The sequence below is a fragment of the Meleagris gallopavo genome, unplaced genomic scaffold (assembly GCF_000146605.3).
Source record: "Meleagris gallopavo isolate NT-WF06-2002-E0010 breed Aviagen turkey brand Nicholas breeding stock unplaced genomic scaffold, Turkey_5.1 ChrUn_random_7180001955349, whole genome shotgun sequence".
NCBI lineage: Eukaryota > Metazoa > Chordata > Aves > Galliformes > Phasianidae > Meleagris > Meleagris gallopavo.
This window is the reverse complement of record NW_011216153.1, coordinates 48,563-51,710: the sequence shown is the minus strand read 5'-3', so window position 1 is coordinate 51,710 and position 3,148 is coordinate 48,563. Positions and strand designations below refer to the sequence as shown.

The 3,148-nt window shown below is 59.6% G+C and overlaps 1 long non-coding RNA gene across 1 annotated transcript in view; it reads left to right on the top strand.

Annotated features, from left to right (window-relative positions):
- LOC109365109 overlaps window positions 1-3,142 on the top strand; it is a 4,807-nt gene extending 1,665 nt beyond the window's left edge. The window contains exons 2-3 of the long non-coding RNA XR_002110774.1: window positions 2,014-2,194; window positions 2,649-3,142. This is a non-coding gene — a long non-coding RNA (uncharacterized LOC109365109). The remainder of the gene's footprint in view (window positions 1-2,013; window positions 2,195-2,648) is intronic.
- Window positions 3,143-3,148: the final 6 nt, after the last annotated feature.

Here is a 3,148-nt window from a genome sequence, read left to right as displayed (position 1 = left end):
CCCGTGCCCGGTGCCGCTCACCCGCTGCCGCGCCATGTGACTGTCCCTCTGCACCCGCCGCCACGCCCCCCGCCGCCTAATTGGCCGCCGCCGCCACGCCCCCTTCTCCTATTGGGCAGCGCACCGTTTGCCCCCCCTTGGCGAAAAGCATGCTGGGGGCTGTAGTGCCGCCGCCCACGTGCGTGCGGTTGATCGGCGCTGCGTGTGAATGCAGGCGTGTGCAAGGGGGAGTGGGGGGGGTTTGGGGGTGTTTGGGACACGTGCGTGTATGGCTACGACTGTGCATTCATGGCTTGTGTGCGCAATCACGTGCACGCGTGTTTGTGTACGTGCCCCGGTGCGTTGCACACCGTGGGGATGTTTGTGTTGTGCCACGCTGAGCACGCGTGTGCGAGCGTGTCCGTGCGCTGTGTGCCTGCGTGGGTACGAGCACAGGTGTGTGCTGCAGGTAGATGGAGGCACACGCATGGTGTGAAGCCCGGCTGTGGTTCCCCGGCTCGCGCTCGGTTCCCGGCACTGCAATCTGCGGGGCTGACGCGATTTCCTCCCTTTCTACGAAAAAAGCAGGAAACCAGCACGCAGTCCGGGGCTTTTTGGGGGCGAAAAAAGCTCACTTTGGGGCCAAACAATAGAAAGCAGCGGTGCGCTGAAGCGGGCAGCAGCGGGACTGTATGGGGCCGAGCAAACTCCTGTCCTGTACGATACGCAGACAACAGCCGCGTCTCCGCCGCTCAGCCCTCAGTGCCTCAATTTGCAAATTCCCCAATTCCCACCCGGCCGCGTCCCGGCACGGCGCAGCGCTGCGCGTCACGGCCGGGAATAGCACGGGAACTCTGCCAGCCCGGCACTGAGTAAGGCGTGAAGTCATCCGAACCGCGCTCCGAGCGCCTGACATCACCTCAACCCCTCCACTCCTCCCCCCACCCCCCAAAAAAAACCCCAAAAGAGGCGCACGGAGCCGCTCCCCGCTCTGCCCACCCCAATAACAGCGTGGTGTTGGTTCACTCCGGACTGCTGGTAGCATTGCTGGAACCCCCCCTGAGCTCACCGTGCCCATCCCTGAGGGATGTCACCCCGCTGCCATCGGGATAAAGGGACAATTGTGCCCTGTGACCCCCCACCGACCCCAAACTCACCGCTTCAGGAGGTGCTGGGAGGAACAGCGCGGTGCTGTGCGGTGTTACAGGGCTGGGGATGAAGGCTGAGGATGACTCATCCCCACTCAGGGAAGTGGCGTGTGTGGCTGCTCTCGTGCGTGTGCCATTGACTCTTTCCTTACCGGAACCTAAGGGAGTTTTGGGGCACAGCACTGAATGACTGTGCTGGGTTTTCCGGACCCCCCAGGGCTTTGGGGACATCACTGCTGTCGTGTCCCCACGTCCCGATGCTGGTGGGTCTCTGTTCCTTTCCACCCCCCACGCATCCCTAGGATTTATCCCCAGCTTGATTCCTTGTCCCTGGTGTCCTGTCCCATTCCTGGTGACTCTTTGGGACAAATAGAGCCACTGGTGTCTCCCCCCCCCCCCCTATAGATCTTGAGGTCATCCTGAGTGCCCAGCATCACTCTGCTTCTGGGGACCACTTTTTAAGGTCCATCCCTGTCCCCATCCATCTGGAACCACCTGTAAATAGGGGACAGTGGGGACAGCAGCATGACTGGGTGCTGCTGTAGCACCCATGGGTGCCCAAGCCCTCAACATCCCATCGGAGAACCCCCAATCTGCTCAGCAGAGAGAGAGCCCCGAAAAAAAAAATCCCCTGGTGACTCATTTGGGGCCAAAAAGGCAAAAAAGCAGAAGCTTGGAAGGGGGGGATGGGGGGGCATGGGGACCCTTTGCTCCTCTCCCCATTTGGGGCAAGAAAAGGAAGGGGCAAAGGTTGCAGGATGAGAGGAAGTTGGGGGATGAGACTCCCCAAAAGCCGGAGGGGGGAAAGGAGAGGGAGAAGTGGGGGTTGGGGGGGTGGGGGACGGATGAGGACACTTTGAGGGTGACATTAACCCTTTCGTTCCAGGAAAGGAACACTCAGCTTTGACTCAGCAGCACTCAGAGCGAAAGCCATCCCCGTCCCTCCCGCTGTGAGTTCTACCAAAACTTCTGCCCTGAAGCTCTTGGCTCTCCTTGTGCCTCAGTTTCTCCTTGTGTGATGTCCAGTGATGCCACCACCCACCCCCTGCCCCTCCTCAGGACCCACGGTGAGTCTGTTGGTGACAAATGTGTCACTGAGTGATGGCATCAGGGTGGGGATGCATCAAACGCAGCTCCCAGGGTAGAGCTGAGCAGCACTGGGGGATGTCAACCCCAAAGGGAAAGTCTCCCCCCATGGAAAAAGTGGATTGTTCGATGTCTTGGGTGAGATGGGAAGTTAATGAGGTTAAAATGGACCGCCTGGTACTGCCTGAACCTCCCCAAACTCACGAGTGCTGTCCAAAGCTCTCCAGTGCCCCCTGGTGCTCTTCGCAGTTCCCCAATAAGCTCCCATTGCCTCCCAGCATTGCCTGGAATCCCAAAATCAGTGCCTCCCATTGCAGCCTGGAGACACCCCAGTCCTTTCTGCAGCCCTCAACAGCCTCCCAGGGCCACCAGTCCTGCCCAGTGCCCCCAGCTCAACACACCCGATGCTCAGTACGTGACCATCTCCTTCCCCAGGCACAAAACAAGGCACGGGGCACTGGCAGCACGATGGTGATGGAGAACATCAGTGAGGAGGTGCGGGCGGAGCTGCAGCTCTCTGCTTGCTGCAACCACACCAACATCCCTGGAGGTGGGCGTAGGGATTTGGGGGGGCTTTGAGGCTGCGTGAACGACTGCAGGCAGAGATGTAGCAAAGAGAACACGAAACGTTTAGTAATTTAATGTAATTTCATATAATTGAAGATAATATAACATAAAATACCGTAACATAATGAAATCTAATAGAGTCCCACATTGTCCCAGTTCAAGGTGGTGGTGGTGGACAGCCAGGGTTGGAGGGGTAGGGCTGGGCCGGTGCTGGTGCCCCTGGAGCACTGCTGCTGCTCTGTGTGCCGCAGGGCCGGCGAGGAGCCCAGGGCTACAGGGAGCCTTATTTGTTGGCCGTGGCCGTGCCTCCTGCTGCAGCAGGTGGGCCGGTTTCTGCAGAGGCTCCCGTTTGTGCTGAGCCCACCCAG